Source organism: Sinohyriopsis cumingii, unplaced genomic scaffold (assembly GCF_028554795.1).
Source record: "Sinohyriopsis cumingii isolate HCF-2022 unplaced genomic scaffold, ASM2855479v2 utg001170l, whole genome shotgun sequence".
Classification (NCBI taxonomy): domain Eukaryota; kingdom Metazoa; phylum Mollusca; class Bivalvia; order Unionida; family Unionidae; genus Sinohyriopsis; species Sinohyriopsis cumingii.
Window position 1 is genome coordinate 1012939 of NW_028315967.1, and position 22231 is coordinate 1035169.

The 22231-nt window shown below is 42.8% G+C and overlaps 1 pseudogene; it reads left to right on the forward strand.

Annotated features, from left to right (window-relative positions):
- Positions 1-765: 765 nt before the first annotated feature.
- On the forward strand, positions 766-21545 carry LOC149772818 (uncharacterized; annotated as a pseudogene).
- The last annotated feature ends 686 nt before the right edge of the window (positions 21546-22231 follow it).

Genomic DNA, 22231 nt, shown 5'->3' on the forward strand with positions numbered 1-22231 from the left:
TCTTCCCAGGGTTTACCCGGGTTCTTTCTCCACCAGTGAAACTGTTCACCTTGTATAGTCCGTTGTGTTCTGAATAATGGCGTTAAATCCAGAACAACAACAACAACATTTATTAAGTAATAACATATAGAGTGTTATTGTTGTCTGGCTATGAAGCGTTGTAGTTGAGTCCACGTCTGTCACCTAGCCATTTTCTTGAATCTATAATTTAAACATACTGGCAAGACCCGTCTAGACCCTCATTTCCCGTAAGTGAAAAAGTTTGATTGGAGTCCTTATCATTTAGACTGCCTTAAATTCCGTTATCAAAGAATTCTCAAAACTAATCTTGTAAAAACCTTAAGAATAAATTCTAGCACCAGTTGGGTTGCTAGTGATAATATCAGGTATTTTTTTTTTTTTAAAGTGCGCTTAGGTCACATGGACTTTGAGCCGAATTCGTAATGAAAGAAGACAAACGTAACATTTATAATCGTATAATGATTTATCAAATTTAAATATAAAATGACGTAATATCCACTCCAATTCCCCGATATCTTCTCTTATGAAAAATTCGTCCTCAGAAATGTCTATATTATCAACTCCACATAACATATAACTTGCCAGTAATAATTCAGTTTATTTTGTCATTACGACAAATGATAAAACACAAATATACTTCATAAGGGAAAATACCATAGTATGGCTATAATTAGTCCTGTTTAAGAAGGGTTGTTACCTCCCTTGCGCGAGTTATCATTATTTGTTAAATCTACTTCCGGTGAGCAAAATATCAGATGAAATGACGTCTAACAAAGGAATCGCTGACCCGTGCTCTTTTGACCAGCTATCAGTTCGTGAATTGAAGGTTTATTTAAGAGACAGAGTTGCACACGTGTCAGAGAATAAATCTCAATTGATCAAGCGTGCTCAAGGACTTGTCAATTTAGGCACGCGTACGCTACATGAAATACAAACAGACGACAATGAGAATGACAACAAACGTCATGCAGAAATATTTTGTACGCCTCTCGGAGAAAAGATTCCGGAGCCATTGACTTTAAACGGCATATGATTATAGTGATTTGACTCATTTGCCATTGTTCAGAACAGAAGAGTTGTACAATTATCTTGTATTGAACAGTTCAAGAACTTTTGATTGTAAAATGATGAATGCCAAGAAGCAGTTGAAGGCTAAAGTATTTATGAAGACAGACATGTGCACTCATTTGCATATCAAAATTTCGCAGGAGTGCTCGCACTGCTATGTGAAGGCCAAAGTATATATATATATATATATATATATATATATATATATATATATATATATATATATATATATATATATATATATATATATATATATATATATATATATAGATAGATAGATAGATAGATAGATAGATAGATAGATAGATAGATATTACACTTCACATGGTCTCTGCTACCCTTGGAGACTAGATTTTTAATCAGATAACTTATATAACAAATATTTAATTATATATTATTTTTTCTTGCAGAGAAGGAGAATCATGCGATCATATTGCTGCTTTATTGTATGCCCTGGTGGACATAACTCATACACAGAAAGATGGTTTAAATGCACAAACGTCTACAAAATGGAAATGGAACCAACCCCGAAAAAGGAAACTCAGTCCAAAGAAATCTCAAAATATTCTGTTTAAGAAACTAAAATATGGTGACTTACCTGATAACATTTATGAAACACCAAAGTGCAAAATTGAAAATCTGGATAAGGTGGAACCAATAAATCTGAGAGTAGTGAATGAGGCCACCATATGGACAATGGGAATTAGCATTACAGACCCACCCCCCCGGGCCACTATAGGGATTATGTAAATTTAACATGGAGAAAAACCCTGGGCCACTATAGGGACAATGGAATTTAACATGGGAATAGAGTTTGGGCTTGTTTAGGGACAAGGGGAATTTAACATGGGAATAGATTTTGGGCTTGTTTAGGGATGAGGGGAATTGAACATGGGATTTTTTTTTAAAAAAATGTTAAAAAAAAGGGGTAGGCAATGGAAAGTCATTCTCTTTTCGAGACCTATGAATGGCCCTGAAAAGGGCCTTTGGGTTTATGTTAATGTATCCATTAACATAAAGGGCACCGCATTGGTCTTCTTCTTGTCCTAGGGCTGCGTCTCACTGTAGGACCGTAAATCAGGACTCTTTTGAGGCATCCTTGTCTTTCTACGTAGATCCTACGTATCCACAGACTGGTGTCTGTCATGTGGACAAATGTCCACTTGGATCGGACATACATGGGTATGTCCGTCTGGAACATCATTGAAGACACAAGCGTAGAAGATTGCACATCGGTCCACATCTTGAGGCACCGAGAACAGGTGAATCAATGCAGTGAACTGCACTTATTTATAGGTAGAGGTAGGATTGAAACGGATTGAGTTTGTTGACCAATCCAAACACGCGTTACAAAATTCAGTCAGCCCGCATCCAATCCGAAGAGAGCAGTCTGTGACGTCACGTGGTCTATATAGATTCGCTAGCGCCTGTGTGCAGTCAATCTATGCGACAGTGATTCAACATGACGGAAACTCAGAAAACGATCCATTGGGGTGCACCAGCAGTGGAGACCGCCCAAGGGAACCCGGACTTACTTTCAGAAGAGGTGAATTGGGATTTTGTAGATTTTCTTACCTCGCAAGAATTTGTTCCGGAACCTTCGTCACCTTCATTACCGCAATTGGAGAATTTTAGACAGAGACAGAAAGAAGAATTGGAGAAATTTATACAACGACAAAAGGAAGCGGAACAAGCTTTTCTCCTACAGCAGCAAGAAGAAGAGGTAAGAAAAAAAAAAAACAACAACAAGAAGAAGTAGCAGCAAAGAAACAAGAGGGTGAAAATCAAACGGTCACGGTACTGTTGGACATTTTAGCGGAGTTAAGAAGTCTGAAACAAATGTATCAGACTTCTTTATTACGACCAAAGAGAATACGACCTTCCCGAGCTAAACACGTCAACCCTGTGACTAAGCCTACCGTACCACCCTTAGTGATTTCAACCAAATCATCATCATCAACAGTACGCAGTCCAGAAGTAGGCCTCGGCCGTGGCAAAGGCTTAAGACAGTTAAAGTTGATTGCTTAAACTCACCCCTACACCAAAGAAAAAGAGGCCCTTTTCAAGGCGACCCACCTCTCTCGAAAAGAGATAGACTTTCAATTGCCAATAAATAAATAAAAAAAAAACCATTTTACCCTATAGTACGTGTCTGTGTATGAGTGTGTGAGTGTACGTTCTTATTTTAAAATCAAAACCCAAAGACACTTACCTTTTAATACTTAATATATTCTTTATAAATATTAACAATCCAATTCACAATTCACAACAGAGCACTTTAAAAAGTTCATACACTTCTTCTGTCTCATTGTTTAGTCTCTCTGTTTTTTCAATTTCTTCACCGTCACAGGCCTTTCCTCTTCTTCCTCCTCACTTTCTTCCCTTCTTCTTTTCTTCTCCTGTTTCTTTTTCTTTGCCTCTTGTAAATAGAATTGTCTTCTTTCTTCCTCTTCTTCCTCTGAAGAATCCCTCTCTTCTTCTGACTCCTTTTGTTTCTTTTTTGGGCAATCTGGAGACCAATGTCCTTTTTCTTGACAATAATAACAGGTATCTTGACTTTTGTCTTTTCTAGCCCCTTTTTTCCTTTTTTTATGGTCTGGACACTCTGAAGACCAATGCCCTTTCTTCTGACAAATATAGCAAGTATCTTGACTTTTATCTCGAAAGGAAGGAGAGTAGTCCGTGGGCTGGTCTGAAGAGAATTTTCTAATGACCCCTCGCAAAGCTCTGATGAAACGTTCGATTTGGCTAGTCTCTTCCATCGTTGTGATCGGTTAGAGAGTGAAATGAATAGTGAAAGGACAAGACACACACCCTTTTATATACGCTGGTCTGCCATGACTATAAATTAGCCCATGGTGTTTAAACTTTAGTCATTTGACGTTTTTCACTCAAGATGAAACGATCCTATTCATTTGAGAAGAAAGAAGAAGAAAGTAAGAGGCAGAAACGTGATCTATCGCCTCGTACCAGGGCTGAAGTCTTGGCACAAATTCATGCCAGTGATTTTGAAGAGGACATGAGTGAACCAGAATCCGAACCCTCTAAACAAAGTTCACCACCCTTAGTCAACCCTGAAAAGTACTATTCTATTCGAGAGACAGAAAAGCGCTCCTCTAGAAAATTTAGAACCACGGCTTACAAATACACAGTGAAGTTTAAAGATTTCAAGTCCGAAGTACCGTTAGAGAAAGCAGAAGGGTTCATCACCGGGGTGTGGGATTCTTTGCTCACCACACTCAAGCGACAATGTCAACCCAAAGAAGACGATCGCTTGAGACTCTCCATACAACACGACGGTTTGAAATCCCCTGTTTGGATCGAGTTTAGCACCCCTGCAGAATTGACCGTTTCCAAAGTCATGGACAAAATTCAACACGTACAACAATCCAATGACCAGTTTGACATCACCGATGGAAAAGCCACACTGGACATGATCCACATCTCTCCTCCTCAAGGGCTGGACCCAAAAAGATGTTATTGGTGAACGAGCTTCGCAGCATTAAGCGTAGCCTCGTCCAAATTTACAACCCTCAAGACCAGATGTGTTTAGCCAGGGCTATCGTGGTGGGACGAACCTATGCCAACAAAAACGACAAGGTAGAATGGAAAAGAGCCTGGGAGAATATTCGAAAATCGGACCGAGCCAAACAACGAAGTGAAGCAGAACTCCTGTTGCAACAAGCCGGACTGTCCAAAGACACACCCTGTGGCATTCCTGAGATGCAAAAATTGCAAGATGTCCTAGCTCCACGATACACCTTGAAAGTGTACCCTCAAGAAATGCGCGGACCTCTGTTGTTTCGAGGGAAAGACTTTAAGGACGGAAAATACATTCATGTCTATTATCACGATGACCATTTCGATACCATTACCAGTATCACCGGATTCCTGGGATACAGATATTACTGTGAGAAATGTGACCGTAGTTATAATAATCGAGAGCAACACAAGCATTGCGGATCGAAATGTTTGGCCTCCACACCCTGTCTGAGCGAAGGACCAGTGCATTGTCCTGCTTGTCTACGTACGTTTGTCAGTCCTACCTGTTCCCAACAACATTTGAAGACGCAAGGTTCACAGCAGAAATGCGCTTGTCAACTGCTGAGATTGTGCCCTACGTGTGGACAAGGCATACGTACCAATAGTGCCAAGGCACACGTATGTTCAGGAAAGAAAAAATGTCACATTTGTCACCACATCGTGGACTTGGAACATCAATGTTACGTGCAAAAATACCAACCCCCACCAGAGAAAGAGGACGGTCACAAGAAGAAAGGCAATTTCATCTTTTTTGATTTCGAATGCATGCAAGAGACCGGCATTCACATTCCTAATTTCTGCGTGGCTCATCGAGCGTGCGAGAAGTGCATTCAGGAACCTATCTTCAGTCATTGCCCTCACTGCAGTAAGATTCCCGGAGGGCGTGAAAAAATCTTTCGAGGACCGAACACGTTAGCCGATTTTGCCAAATGGGTCTTAGACCCCATCGACAAGACGTGGAGCCAAGAGGACATCGAACGTTACGGAGATTGTGATCGTCATGCCACGGTGATGGCTCACAATTTCTCCGGATACGATGGACAGTTTCTTTTGAGATACTATACGGAACAAGGCACCGAGCGTCCTAAAGTGACTTTGAACGGAGTCAAAATCATTTTCATGCAAGTAGGACAAGTACAGTTTAAAGATTCGATGAGTTACTTGGCCATGCCTTTGAGCCGAATGCCTAAAACGTTTGGAATGACAGAAATGGCTAAAGGGTACTTTCCACACTTTTTCAATACGGAAGCCAATCAACACGCCGTTCTACCCCATTTACCTGAGGCTCACTATTACGACCCCGACAACATGCGTACCGAACAACGAGAAGCTTTCTACGCTTGGTACCAGGCTCACGCCTCGGACCCTTTCGACTTTCAGGAAGAAATGCTAAAGTATTGTCGTTCCGACGTGGACATTTTACGGCGTTGCTGTGGAAAATTTCGAGAACTGTTCATGGAACGCGGTGGGGTCGATCCTTTGAAAGAAGCTTGCACCATTGCCAAAGCGTGTTCCTTAGTGTATCGACAACGATTCATGCCTGAAAACACCGTGGCTGTCATCAGCCCTCAATCGACCAACTATGTCAAACGTCAATACTCGGTCAAAGCCCTACGTTGGTTACATTACTTGTGCGACAAGGAAGACAAATGGATTCAGCATGTCCGCAACGGAGGTGAAAAGACCATCGGAACGTATTCGGTCGATGGCTGGGACTTAGAAAACCCCAAGATCGTGTACGAGTTTAACGGTTGCTTATTTCACGGATATCCCGTCTGTTACCCTGATCGTAGCACTAAAAATCAGTTTTTACAACGAACCATGGAAGACTTGAACCAGGACACTTGTCAGCGACGCCTAAAGTTAGAACAGGAAGGATACCAAGTGGTGGAAATGTGGGAACACGAGTACGATCACCGTTTGAAAACCGATCCCGAGTTTAAACGCCTCGTGGAAAGTTACCAGTTCATGGACCCGCTGAACCCGAGGGATAGTTTGTACGGAGGAAGGACCAATGCCACATGTTTGCTGTACCGAGCCGACGAAGAGAAAGGAGAAGAAATCAAATACTTGGACGTGTGTTCGCTGTATCCCTACGTGTGCAAATATTGTCGCTTTCCTGCAGGACACCCACAATTGTTCACGGAACACATCGACCTGAAAAACATTCGACAATACGAAGGTCTGATCAAGTGCAAAGTTTTGCCTCCCACGGACTTGTACCATCCCGTGTTACCTCACCATTGCCAAGGCAAACTGATGTTTCCTTTGTGTCGTACTTGTGCCGAAACGTGCAACCAAGATCAGCCTTGTCAGCACATCCAGGAAGAACGGGCTTTGTCGGGAATCTGGGTCAGCGTGGAATTGTTCAAAGCTCTGGACATGGGATACCAACTGTTAGAAGTGTACGAAATTTGCCACTTTCCCAAGACACAACATTGCCACAAGGGTGACCCCCGTCAGAAAGGCATTTTCGCCGACTACGTGGATGCCTTTTTGAAACTGAAACAAGAAGCCAGCGGCTATCCTTCCTGGTGTCACACTCACGAAGACCAAATAACATTCAAAGAGAAATACTATGAACAAGAAGGCATGACTTTAGATCACATCGAGAAAAACGAAGGCAGGCGATCGTTTGCCAAAGTGATGTTAAATTGCTTGTGGGGTAAAATGGCACAACGACCGTGTTTACCCAAAATGGAATATCTGACAGAACCTTCCCGCTACTTCCAGATGATTCACGACAAAACCAAATACATGAAACACGTGGACGTCGTTCGCGAGGATTTGATCTTTGTCAATTACGAAGAAGATCTGGACTTTGTACAAGACGACCCTTTTGGAAATGTCATCATTGCGGGCTTACGTGACAGCTCATGCTCGCTTAAAATTGTACGAAGCTTTAGAACTGTTAGGGGAACGCGTCCTGTACTTTGACACGGAAAGTTGCATTTACATCCATCACCCGAGTCAACAGCACCCTGACATCGAAGGAGACCGTTTAGGAGCCTGGACAGACGAGCATCCCGACGACAAGATTCTAAGTTTCGTCAGTGGCGGTCCCAAAAATTACGGCTACGAATACCGGGACCCACAAGGAGAAGTGCACACGACGTGCAGAGTGAAAGGACTGACTCTGAATTATCGTACCAGTCGAGTGGTCAACTTTGGGGTATTGAAAGAAGCCTTGCAATCGGGAGAGGATGGAAACCTTAAAGTGACCACCTATCAACCGAACAAGATTGTACGTTTACCCACTCACCACATCGTCAGTCGACCCTTGGAAAAAGTCTATCAAATCGTGTACCAGAAGTGAGTGCGACTTCCCAATCATTTCAATTTACCGTATGGACACGTCGGTATTGGTCTGTATATAAAAAGGAACTCTAGGCAAGATCGATAGTTCATTGTGACTACCAAGACCAAGCGAACAAGATGAATACTTTCAGAGAAAGACAAAACAAGTTTAGAAAGGCACAATTCAAGTATGGGGCTTCTGAAGTGGAATGCGATTGTGAGCCTTGCGATGGGTACGATGCTGTACGTTGTGACCTTAGCGATGCCGTAAAGCATCATGGGAACTTTAGTGTCACTACCCCTATCATGGAAAGTGATGCTGTGCGTGTCAAACCTGAGGGATGCGAAAGCGATGCCGCTCGTCCTCTTGGACATTTTACTGGGTTTCGTTTTAAAGGGGGATGTTCACCTTCACGTTTACCCCCCCCCCACGGATGTCCTCCAGCTCTGAGCAAACTCCTGTCCATGTCACCCAACCCTCATCGAAACGAACCTGTGAAAGACGAATATTCGTTTCCTGTGCGTTTGTCGGAATACTGCGACTTTGAAAATCGTCTTCAATCGTTCAAAGGAAAATGGCCTAAGTATCTGGGAGGCCCGACCCTCGAAGAATTAGCCAGAGCCGGATTTTTCTACTTGCGCGAAGGAGATAAAGTCAAGTGCTTCAGTTGCGGTGTGTCACTTTACCACTGGGAACCGCAAGATTCGGCCTACGTAGAACATGCTCGATGGTCACCGAATTGTCATTACTTACCCTTAGTGGGACCGAGACATTAAAGTAACTTACCATGTCGTTGACGAAGAAGAAACCAGTTTGGCTAGGAGTCAAATGTTGGACATCACCGAGACCAGTATTTAAACTTCATTTCAAAAACGATATTGAATCATTACCTAAAGAACTGCAAGAGAAGATTTACAAGGAAGTTTGGCAGGGACTTGACAGAGTGAAATCTCAATGGGTGACTGTAGAACTTTTGTGCCGAGAAATTCACAAGAGGAAAGTGAAAAAAGTTAACCAGTGTGTTAGATTTCTTTGGGTCAAGTGTGCATTCGTCCTATTGTATTACTCTAGACCGTTTACATCAAAAGAGTTCAGTGACATTCTTGGACGTTACCCTGAATGGCAGTGGTCAGAAATTATTCACTATGTGGATTACTTTTGCTCTAGGAGAAGATTGTGAATTGTACGGACTGACTTATTCTGAATTGTACGGACTGACTTATTCATGGATACTTTACAAAAGAACATTCGTGCTTTGCCTGTGGAATTGAGAGAAAGGATTTACCGAGAGCTGGTCAAAATACAAGTGAAACGTAAGGACCAATTGCATCCGTTACGTCACCAGATCTTTAACCACTGGTACCTGAATGGTATAAGAGAACTGATTCGTCAGAAATTGTTTCAGAGGTCAGACCTTGTTCAATACTTCCAGGGCCCCGATGATCCACGTGTTGATCATTTTGGTTACTTCGAGATTCACCTAGTGCAATGCATTGAGGAAGACAAGGTAAAGGATTACCGACATATTTTACGTGGAATCTACTTAGCGGAAGAGAAAACTTCTAAACAAACTCTGACGTTTCGGTTACAGTATGCAACATTTAGATTCCCCACTGGAGAACGAAGATCTCTGGCTAGAAAGTACGTGTATTGTTTCCGAAACAAAGAGACTATAAAAACAGGCTGCCATGCCACGACTTATGTCGTATGTAATTGAACAGATTCCGTGGAAGGAACTCAATGACCATATTCAAACCGTGGATCATTACCATCCATTATTACAAGAACTGTATCCGTTCAATTTGGGTCGACAACTGGTGTGTGTCTTAGTGACTTGTTTTCTGGGATTTCGTTTACCAGCCGATTCCTTGTGGACTCTTTACGAACAGTATTTACCACCCCATTCAACATGAAAGCGGTGCCTTTAAATGTTCACGAGAGACTCCTTTTGCTCAAAGCCTTACGTTTTCATCTGGATACTTCTCGACCTCAACAGGAAGAAAAGATTCGTCAACTTTTAGCTACCCAAGACGTGTATGACGATGTGTGTGTAGCTTGTGACTTACACCCCCATTGGACAGATGTCCGTGACTGGAAAAAGAGGGGTTTTGAGGCTTGGACCCAAGAAGTGGCCCAGTATGCACGAGAGTTGTGATCCTTCCTTTCAACATCCAAAGAAAAAAGTTACTTTTCAACCTGTGTTAGTGACGGTGCCAGAAGAACCCGTCACCCAGGACAGGACTGTCGTGGACAGGCCTGAAAGACCCTTTCGGGAGGACACTTGTGTTACCTTACCCCCTATAAAACTGGTCAGAACTTTACCCAAAACAGGTTGTACAGACACTTGTTTTTATTCTACGTTAATAGTTATCATGTGCCTTTTATCCTTGTACTTAAGCCTTTGGCTTTTATGTATTTTTGTCTTTCGTATTCATGTTTAAAACATTCAATAAACGTGTTCTGAAAAAAGTATATAAACTCTCGTCTTGTTTGTTTTCGCGTGACAAGTGACATTCCTAACACTATGGCTACCTCTGCTGTCTCTGCTCCCTCTTCTTCTACTGTCAAAGTCATCGACGAACACTTAGATCGTGCCAGTTGGGAGGCTTTGTATCTTCGCCATCCCTTTAACATGCTCATTGCTGGACCTAGCGGTTCAGGCAAAACCGAATTCGTCAAACGTTTGATCGAACATAAACATCATTTGATCGATCGGCCACGTCAGCGGATCGTGTGGTGTTACAAAGAGTGGCAATCGGCGTACAGCCTCTTGCAAGAAAGTCAAGGCGATTCCATTGTGTTTGTGGAAGGCATTCTTAAAGAAGACGACGGCATCGTCTCTGACTCCCGTCAAACCCATTTGGTCATTTTTGACGATATGTTAGGAGAAGACGAAGAAGAAATTAAACTGTGGTTCACGCGCAAAGGGCATCACCGTAATGCCAGTGTCGTTTACATCACCCAAAATTTGTTTCAACAAAGTAAAGCCCATCGCACCATCAGTCTCAATGCGCATTACGTGGTCTTGTTTAAAAGCCCTCGAGATAAATCGCAAGTGCAAGTCTTAGGCAAACAGTTAGGAACGCCTTGCCTGACTCAGGCGTACGACGATGCCACTCAAAATCCACACGCCTATTTACTCGTCGATTTGAAACCTACGACCCCCGATGATTTGCGATTTCGTACCCACTTGTTTCACCACTGGTGCCAAGACGGAGGGCCCGTCCTGTACAAGTCTCCGTCCTCGACTTAATTTCACTCCACAAAAAAATCTATAAAAACCTCAGACCCTTTTCGTCTGTCTCAAACACATTTTGAACATGACGTCTCTTCAGTCGCATCTTCCCGTCAAATTGATTCGTGCCTTGTATGGCATTAGTAGAGAAAAAAATCCACAAATACGAGCTCTTGTCTTAGAAGCTAGTCTCAAAGAAGTCTTACGATGGTTCACGGTGACGGCACGTCAATTACTCCAAGGAATCATTCAGATTCCTCATCAAACCAAACGCTTTTTTGATCGAAAAAAAGTCGCTTTGACCCAACTGGCCGATCCCCGCATCGACACTCAAACCAAAAAACAAATCATTTTGAAACCTGGAGGGAGCGGTACTCTAGGAGGTGTCATCATTCGCTCTCTCTTAAGATTGGATCCTAATGCCCCAAAACTTCTCCCCAAGAAAAAAGTCAAACGAAGCGCCAAGAAGAAGAAAAAGACCAGGTCCCCAAGGAGAACTTCTCCAGTGGCGGGACCCTCCTCTTACCAGACACCACCCCGGAAAAAGAAAAGAAGCCCCCCACAAAAAGAAACAGAGAAAAAGTCCCCAGAAAAAGAAAAGCCCACAGAAGAAAACTAGTCGCAAGAGAGGCACTTCGGCCAGGACGCAACCTTACACTCGCAAACCACGACCTGCCACGGGGGTGACTGCGTCTCCGGCAGCCTCACGTTCATCCACTTCTCCGTTGATGACACCAAGAACTGAAGAGTACTTGGAGACGTTGATCACACCAAGAACTTCTCCGTTGATGACCCCAAGAACTTCCCAAGTGGCAGGACCCTCCAATTTAGTGGCAGTGGCTGCTGCTTACAAAGTACCTTCTCCCAAAATCAAAGTCCAAGAAAGATCGGGCATGTTACAAAGTTTACTGGATTTGTCCAAGCAAGAACTGGCTCGATTTAGTCCGTTGCGTACCCCTGCACGACGTGTCATGCCTGTCCTGAAGTTGATACGACGTAAAGACAATCAGTGGCGACGCGTTCCAGTATGAAAAAGGCCTGTGACCAAGTCGGGGGCATCAGTGTTTTGGTGCTCCTGAAGATGTCACCCTCCAGAAAACATCCCTCTTCTAAACAACCCCAAGGAAAGAAAAGAAAAGGACTGCCTCCTCGTTTAGTCAAACATGGGGACATGTTATCTGTCCTGTCCAAAGCTTCTCCACCTCTACGAAAAAAACTCATTCAATCAGCCTCCAAAGAGGTCATCGATACCGTATGCGAATGTTGTTTGAACGTCTTGAAAGGCACGATGCCTTTGTCGAAACACCAGAAACAATGCTTAGGCAAACATCGTCACGTTCTTCGCCAAATGGTTCAAAAGAAAATTCCCATTCGTCAAAAGAAGAAGATGTTGGTCCAACGTGGAGGCATTTTACCCCTCTTGTTAGGCCCCTTACTGAAAGGAGTCTTGGGAACCATGTTGGGAGGACTGGTGGGAGCAAGATAAAAAGGCCCTCGGAAGTCCCAAGATCTCAGAATCGACCCCTGACAACCCCATGGAAGGACGAAAACTAGCTTTAGTGCCTTACAAACGATGGATGGAATACCATCGTTGGCAAGAACAACGCACCCCGCATTTACCTCCCAATCCCAATTTGAGCGAGATGTCCCAGTTACAACACGAATTGCAGTCCTTGATGGATCGCCAAGATTTGTCCGAAACAGAAAAATCGCAAAAGTACGGTCAACTCTTGCAACGACTGCAACTCTTTCACCAGAAAGCTTTAGACGAAACAGCTCTACCCACTCTGAAAGATTTTAAGACCTTGATGAAAAGTCCAGCACCATCATCACTACCACCACCGCCACCACCACTACTGCCATCCCCACGGGTCACCAGAGATGCTACCCCACGAAGACCTGAGGAAGAAGAGATGCGAGAAGTGTTTCAAACACCGTCAGCAGCACCCATTTCAAGTAAGATTGCAGCTTCCTTGTTGACCTTGTCCCCCACACCCCAACGAGAAGAAATGAAAGCTTGGGTGAAAAAGATGATGTCCACTCCTCCTTCAACAGAAGTGAAAAAGAAAGAAGGGAAACCAGAAGTGAAAAAAGAAAAGAAGACCAAAGCCATTCCATTGCCACCTCCACCACCATTACCTTCGACTTCTACTCCGGTAGCCCATCGGACACGTAAATCCGTTTCTAAACCGCCCTTTCGTCCCACCCAAAGTAGCATCATCGAAGAGTGGGTGACTTATTAACATACAAACAAACACAAAAAATGGAAAAAGTCTTAGCCAGCATTTACTACGATCCCTCCCATCCTGCAGGTTACGCAGGAGTTCAAAAATTGTATCGTGCTGCCAAAATGCGACTGAAAAGTCTCCGTTTACCTCAAGTCCAACGATGGTTACAAGAACAAGCTACCTACACTTTACACAAACCCATTCGACGCAAGTTTGCCAGAAGTCGCACCCGAGTGGAAGGCATCGATCATCAATGGCAAGCCGATTTAGCCGATGTCTCTCATTTGGCCAGCTACAATCGTGGCTACAAATATTTGTTTTGTGTCATCGACGTCTTTTCCAAATTTGCCTGGGTCGTGCCCTTGACTTCCAAATCGAGCAGCGAGTTAGTGCAAGCCCTGCAACGAGTGTTGAAACAAAGTGGTCGTCACCCTCTTCGATGGCAAACGGACAAAGGTACCGAATTTCTGAACCAAGCTTTCCAAAAAGAATTAAAGAAACGTGACATTCATTTTTTTACCACCGAGAATCCCGAAACCAAAGCCAGCATCGTGGAACGTTTTCAACGCACTTTGAAAGAACGCATGTGGAAATATTTTACGCATCACCACACTCTGAAGTACATCGACATCTTACCGCACCTGGTGCAAGCGTACAACCAATCTTACCATCGAAGCATCGGACGTGCCCCGCAAGAAGTGACTCCCGAGAACGAAGTGTTGGTGTTTGAGCGCCTGTTTGGTACGTCCCCGACGAGGGCTGTCCCCAAGAAAAGTGGAGAGTTGACCGTAGGAGATTGGGTGCGCACTGGCAAAACCAAACGCACTTTCGACAAAGGTTACTTACCTAACTGGACGACCGAATTGTTTCGTGTCACTGGACGAGTGCATGGCCGTCATCCTGCCGTCTATAAATTGGAAGACATGAACGGAGAAGTGCTCAAAGGAACGTTTTATTTGCCCGAGTTACAACGTGTCACCAAAAAAGAAGACGTGTACGACATCGAAAGCATTCTCGAACGCAGAACCCGTAAAGTAGGCAAACGACGTGTCAAAGAAGTCAAAGTACGTTGGAAAGGATATCCACCCAGTTTTGATTCTTGGATCGACGCTTCGCAAGTCATCGACTATAAAAAGAAGTGACCATCATGCCCTTTCACACAGACGCAGCTACGTCGACCACTCCTTCACCCAGTTCTTCTCTGCAAGATTTACAAAAACAACCCTTGTGGGTGTGGTGCGGAGAACGTGTGTCTAAAACGCAAATCGTCTTTTTCTGCCAAATCTTTGTGGTGTATTGTGTCATCGGGGCAGCCATTGCCAATTTGAGTTTGCAACAAGGAGACAAACAATTGTGGACCATTTTGTTGAGCAGTTGCATCGGTTACCTGCTTCCCAATCCCTCCCTGAAATTCACCTCGAACGGGAACCACGGAAACCTTGTGTCCAGTGCCAGTGCCAGTCACCACTCCAAAAACAACAACAACAAGAACCCCATTTTGAGCGGAGACACGCCTCTGACGTCCAGTAACCCCTCGGACAGCCACAGAACTCTGGAATTATGAGTCACCAAAACCAATTTTACTTAACCTTACCCAGTGACAGTTCCATGGAGGTGTTTCCCCACAACACGTTGTGCTGTTACACGACCAAATTACCTCAGGCCATCCCATTAGATCACGAAGCCCATTGGGAAGTGGCTTTGGTAGAAATGATTTACCCAACACAAATCAAAATAATCACTGAAACTCAAGACACTTTTGACATCGAAATTCTGGACCCAACGGTGCAGCAAACCATGATGACCACTTCTCAACATAAATCACTTCCGAAGACCCCAATACCCCGCAGCAGCAATGACCCTTCTCCTCCTTTTTACGTTTATCACTTTAAAATTAACTCAGGCCATTATTTTAGTGGTCAACGTCTGGTGGAGGCCATCGCTGACAAATTCCATGCAGCATTTGACAAAGTTCTGACCGGAGTAAAAAAACGTGTCACCATTGAGTACCACAAACTGTCTCACCGTCTACTCATCAAATTTGAAAGTGAGGAAAAAAGTATACGTATTAAATTTTGCCCTGAATTGTATGACATTTTGGGTAGAGACCTCAATTTGGTCACGGATAAGCACTCCAAAAAGATTCACATGGCAGACATTGACAACAACGGGCATTTTGCAAGGTATTTTCGTTTTCCGGTAGAACTGAACCAGGGACTGAATTTGATCTTTGTGTACTCCGATGTGGTGGAGTACAACGTGGTGGGACACACCTCCGTGCCGTTACTGCGTGTCATTCCTTTCAAAGTAAATTCTGCCACGGTCACTGACGAGGAAGGTGCAAACACTTACCACGTCCACCGCGAATTTGTACATCCTCACTATTTGCCTGTCAGCAAGTCGTATTTGGACACGGTTAACATTGCTATAAAAGGAAATTTGGGACAAAATATTCCATTCACCAAAGGAAAAGTCACGGTGAAACTCCATTTTCGAAAACGGTTCTCTCACGACTCGTAAGTCATGTATCCAGTGTACCGAGGGGTTGCTCGACAGCGAGGACACGGTTTATGAGATATGTTAAAATCGGCCTTTCGTTCGGTGGCCCCGGTGTTGAAACCGATGGTGACACGCGGATTTCACGCCTTGAAAGATGCGGCACTGACGCATGGCAAAGAATTTCTCCAAAATGTCATCATTGGCAAACAAAACCCCAAAGAAGCCTTCATGAGGGCAGGCAAAAATGTCTTGCTACAAACGGGTAAAGACCTTTTGGGCCGACGAGACACACCTATAAATGGCCTGCACGCTACCGAGTCAGGCATTCAGCAAGGACAAGGCAGAAAGAGACGACGAAGAAAACACCCTTTCACCAGACTTCACACGTCTAAAGCTAGAAAGGCAAAGAAAAGAAGAACCGTTCGAGACTTAGACGTTTTCGATTATTGAGACACAGAAAAAAATGATGCACCGAGAGTCATGCGCCTGTTCCAAGTCGGAACTGGATCTGTTTGCCATGCCCCCTACCATGATGATGATGCAAGAATCCCAATGGGTGGAATTTCACCCCGTCTCCTCATTGACAGATTCCGCTCCCATCGAGTTTGAAATCAAAGGACAGCCCGAAGATTACATCGATCTGAATAGCAGTTACTTGTACTTGAAAGTCAAAGTTCTAGATAAGGATAATGGTGGAATAGATGCCACTGCTGAGAATATAGCGCCCGTCAACAATTTCATGCATTCCTTGTTCAGCTCAGTGGACTTGTACTTGAATAACAAACTGGTCAGCAGCAGCATGGATACTTACCCTTACCGTGCCTACCTGGAAAATCTCTTGACGTACGGAATAGATGCCAAGAATACTCATCTCAATGCTTGTGTGCTATGGGAACCTGACGAAGGGAAGAAGTTTGAAAAATTTGACAATGACGGCTTTGAGGAAAGACGAAACAAAATCAAAGATGGACAGAGTTTAGAACTGATGGATCGTTTGCATTTGGACATGTGGTTGCAAGAGAAATATTTGCTGAACGAGGTAAATGTCCGCTTGAGACTGAATCGCAGCAGTGCCGCTTTCCATTTGTTGGCTGATTATGATGCTACTAAGACTGGCAATCCTAAAAGCAAAATCGAGGAGGCCAAACTCTACGTACGACGCGTGGAAGTGTTACCTAAAGTGGGAAATGACATCAGTCAGACGTTGAGCAGAACGACTGCCAAGTATCCCATCCGACGCATGGAAGTGAAAACGTTCACCATTCCCCGTAACCATCAATCCATAATTGAAGATCATCTGTTTCAAGGACAGTTACCCAAGCGTTTAATCCTTGGTATCGTCCTGAATTCAGCCTTCAACGGAGACTTCAATGAAAATCCTTTCAACTTTGAACACTTCAACGTGAAGAAAATCGAAGTCAGTCGCGATGGCAAGACCTTGTGTACCCGACCTTTCGAACCTAACTTTGACAAGAAGAATTACTTGAGATCGTACTTGTCCCTGTACGAAGCCACCGGTCAGTTAGGAACCAACACCAGTCACGGCATTACGTACGAAGATTACGAACGAGGCTACGCTTTGTGGGCTTTCGATTTCACTCCTGACCAAGGCAGTGACGAGGGACATTTCCACCCTATAAAATCCGGCCAGATTCGTGTGGAACTTCAGTTTGCAGAACCAGTGGACAAGACAGTCAACGTCATCCTGTATGCAGAATTCGATAATACGATAGAAATCAACAGTTTGAGAGAAGTCATTCTAGACTATTAGAAGCTATGGAAGACTGTTATCCCTCTTTACCTAGTGGAGAAACTTTGGACATGGAATGTGAGGAGACCGTGGAAGGAGAATCCCAAGACAAAGACGAAGTTGTCATGATGAAGTCGAGATGGCCAGAACAAGAAGCCCATTTAGTCTCCTGTTTTGCCAAACACTTGGTCGAAAAAATGACGGAATTGATCAAGAAAGATTGCTATGGATGTCAAAACGATCATCCCAGTCAAATTCAACACGATGAATGCCGAGTCAAGAAGAAAAATTGGACGAGTATTTGGACGAAGCTTGGAGTCTCATCTCGGACGAAGTCGTGTTGCACCAGTGGTATAAAGACTTGCGTGAACATTCTTGTTCACCATTAACCACTCAAGAGATCGATCGTATCGAAGCTCTCCTGAATCAAAGTGAGGAGACGAAACGAAGAAACGGTTATTTGTCATACATTTTCAAGCAAAAAGTCAGGATCGAATTGATGACTTATTATTACCTGTGAAGAAGAAAAAAAACGAAACATGGATACCTGGGAACTTTATTACCTTTTGAACCACAGTTCGTACACGGCTTCTTGGAATCCTGTCGTCTGTGCTAAAGATGAACTCCCTCATCGCAAACCTCAAGACCATCTAGCTTATGTGATCAACACGGACGACAGTCATCTCCCAGGAACCCACTGGGTAGCCGTTTACTTTCCTCAAGAAGGATGCGTGGAATATTTCGATTCGTACGGATTTCCCCCTTTGGAAGACGATATCATTGACTTTATGAGAAGAAATAGTCAGACCACCCGATTCAATAATGTGAAATTACAAGGCACAGATTCCTTGGTGTGTGGACAGTACTGTGTGTATTTTCTGCATCATCGCAGCCTGGGCTATTCCTTAGAACATTTAGTGACTCATTTTGATCCTTGTTCTTCTTCAAGAAACGATGTGAAAGTAGATCGATGGTTTTGTGACCATTATGCTTATCTTTTGTCTCAAGCTAGGAAACGTAGTGTCCATCAATGGCCTAATGACTTCCAACAGTGGAAATCACAATTTCATTCACAACGTTGTCAGCCCTGTTTAAAGTAGAGTGTTAATTAAAAAAATGTTTGTGATTTGAAAAAAAATGTTTGATGTTATATTGTTGGATTATTGTTAAAAATGTTAGAGTTGTTTGTTAGTGTTAAGTGATTTTGAATAAAAAATGTTGTGTTTTGAAAAAAAATGCCTTTGTCTTTTGTTTGGCTATAAGAATGTTGATTCATGCTCTTTGACTTCTTACTATCCCTCTCATGACAATCATTGAACGTTGCGACTGGAAAACCGCGTGGGGATGTTTTCCTTCACGTCCGCGCTTTGACTTTAAAAACCGGGACAGTTTCCAGTCAAACCATCCATTGTTGACTCATCCTCCTACGAAGATGTGCTCCAAACTAGCTAAGCTAAACGAAGCCTACGTGAATTTGCATAGGGTCAGACACAGTCTGATACCGAAAGCTGAAGAGATAGAGAATGTGATAATGTTAAAAGTCACTGAAGACCTGATAGAAGAGCTCTTCAGAGAAGAAGTAAACAGGGAGAAAGAAGAATGGATAGAGAAGTACAGACTTCAGAGACAGCAGCAGCAGCAACAACAGCAGCAGCAGCAGCAGCAGGAACCTGAACCTGACAGAGGCTTTGTCGATTGTCTTATCGACACCAACGAGTTCTTCTTCTCTTTCCGAAGAAGCAGACCTACTCTTTTTTTTATAGTGTTTGTGTTTGTGTTTGTAAGCGCTGACGTAGGTTTGTGTGAATAGTAGATTTGGGTTTCATTTTAATGCTTTGCGTGTGTGAATAGTAGATTAGGGGTTTGTTTATTGCTGCTTCACGTATGTGGATAGTAGATCATATGAAATGAGAAAAGTAGGGGATGTTTTCCTTCACGTCCGCACGTTTTAAGTGATGATGTATGTAATATAACTTTTTGGGCTTTAGGGGGGGATGTTTTCCATCACGTCCGCTCTTTCACTATAAAACTAACAGTGTTTGCCATTGGAGCCCATTCCACGGAATAAGCAAACAAGAAGATGCCAGCAGCTTCAGCTTTGTATAACAACCTTATGGGAAGTTGGTATTGGATGGTGGATGGATTGAATGTAGCAGAAAGGCTTGAACAGGAATGGAGGCATGCAGTGACAAAAGACTTCGTCTCAAGACAAGTAACCACCTCCACTTAGCCATCGATATTGTGAAAGAAATGATAGAGGATGAGGAGAAGAGAATCAGAGGTTTCATTAACCCACCGTATGTGAAAGTGGGCAAGTTGAAAGAAGCCATAGTTTATGTGACGAGTGTAAGGTGTTTTTTAGAAGACATTGTAGAATGGACAGATTGGTCTTTTGTGAAGTGGGGCTTAGACAAGCTTAAGAAAGCGGAAGAAGTAATGAGGAATGTGCTGACCGAAGAGGTCAAGAAGATCAAAGAAAAGTGGTCAAAGGAAAGAAAAGAAGAAGAAAATAGAAAGAAAAAGGAAGAACTAGAGAAACTAAACGCTAACTGGATGAAAATCCAACAGAAGTTCCGAGCCATGGGTCACCCGGACTGGATACCGGAATCAGAAATAAAGAAGAAGACAGGAATAATGGCAAAAGTTAGAAGATGGTTACAGAAGTGGAGGAAATAAAAGATGATGATGAAACCAAAGGCCCTTTTCAGGGCCACTCATAGGTCTCGAAAAGAGAATGACTTTCCATTGCCTACCCCTTTTTTTTTAAAAATTTTTTTTTAAAAACCCCATGTTCAATTCCCCTTGTCCCTAAACAAGCCCAAAATCTATTCCCACGTTAAATTCCCCTTGTCCCTAAACAAGCCCAAACTCTATTCCCATGTTAAATTCCCCTTGTCCCTAAACAAGCCCAAACTCTATTCCCATGTTAAATTCCATTGTCCCTATAGTGGCCCAGGGTTTTTCTCCATGTTAAATTTACATAGTCCCTATAGTGGCCCCATTCACTACTTCTGAGCATATTTAATGACAGGCTTAAGAAAGTTGCTCCACATGCTGCAATTCTTTTAAGCTATGGTGATAACGGCTTATACAAAAAGCAGGACATGCCAGTTTTGCATAATATAAATGTTATGTACTCAGATAGGGTAAACTTGAAGGAATGTGGTGAACAATTTCAGACTTACTTTCAAATGTAAAAATGTAGTGAAGCAGAAAGTGTAATTATTGAAAACTGCAATAAAGGAAAAGCAAACAGAAGTAACTGGCAGGAAGCTAGGTCAGGCAGGTTGATAAGTTCAAACTTCGGGGTCATCTGCAAACAACGAGATGACACAAAGCCTGAAAGTGCATTGAGGACAGTTATGGGTTACAGCCATTTTGAAACAGCCGCACGACGTTGGGGGAAAAGTCACGAAGCAGCAGCCAGACGTGTTTATGCCAAGGACATACAAAAAACACACAAAAACTTGAAGCTCTAAGGAAGTGCTTTAATTGTTTCGCCACACTATCCATACATTGGAACAAGTCCAGTTATAGACTGTTGTGACAAATGTTCAGATAGAAATGGCTTACTGGAAATAAAATGCCCCTATAAATCACAGGAAATATCACCCATAGAAGCCTGTAATGATAAAACGTTTTTTTGGGAATTGGGTTAATGGACATGTGCAACTGAAAAGAAACCATTCGTACTATTTTCAAGTTCAAGGTCAGATGGGTTTGACTGGAAGAAAGTGGTGCGATTTTTTTGTGTGGACTTTGAAAGGTCATTCCACTGAACGCATATATTTAAATAAGGACATGTGGGACAATATGTTGCCTGGACTTATTTCATTTTACAAAGAAGCGGTAATTCCTTAACTATTTTCTGAACGAGTGAAGCATGGAAAAAGTCTTCATTAAGGTGGACAGTGAATCATATTCAATTAGTGGCTTATATGGAAATTTGCATGAAAAATATATTGGTGGAGAAAATGAAATTTTGAATAAGGAATGCCATATGCTTTCAGTATCACTTTAAATGTAATATTCCTGTATGGATATGTATTTATCTGAATGTATATCAATATTTTCCATGTTTATTTTTTTTACATATTTGCAGGGGTTTTCTTTGCAAAAAAAAAAGTTTATGTATGTTTTTAATGTTATCTGTTCTGGGCAGTTGTTGACCAGTTGTAAAGGTAATTGCTTTTGGATCACAAGATCATTGTTTCCAGTTCCAGTTGCCAAGTTTTGCTTGATGAAATTGACTGTCAACTGCCATAATCCCCCAGCAATCTCATATACTGTACAATGAGTTTGTGAGATACGGTGGCCTAGTGGTTTATGTCCTTGCCTCTGGATTGGAAGGTCAGAGTTCAGATCCTGTTGTGACATACATTTGTCTCAGATTTAAGCTAACCGGCTATAAATGGCTGAAATACTGTCCATTGGCCTTAAACCCAAGTTGTACAACCATCTGTTTCATTTACAGCAATCTTTGAACATAACCGGTTGTCAGTTTCTGACATACTATCAATAGGCCAAAACCCAACTTGTCCATCCACACAAATAGTTAAATAAATTAATGAAATACAAAGAAAGGAAAC